We start from the raw sequence: 231 nt of genomic DNA on the forward strand, positions 1-231 counted from the left end.
GATGAGATGGCTGGATGGCATCACTGACTCAATGGACATGAGTCTGAGTGAACTCCGGGAGTTGGTGATGGACAGGGAGGCCTGGCATGCTGCGATTCATGGGGTTGCAAAGAGTCAGACATGACTGAGCGACTGAACTGAACTGATTCATAACTTCTACCTTGCACAGTACTGGGACAGAGTAAGAGCTCAAAAACCACTTGAATTAATCAACAGCATTCATGGCACTGT

The sequence above is a fragment of the Bison bison genome, unplaced genomic scaffold (genome assembly GCF_000754665.1).
Source record: "Bison bison bison isolate TAMUID 2011002044 unplaced genomic scaffold, Bison_UMD1.0 scf7180017864525, whole genome shotgun sequence".
Lineage (NCBI taxonomy): Eukaryota > Metazoa > Chordata > Mammalia > Artiodactyla > Bovidae > Bison > Bison bison.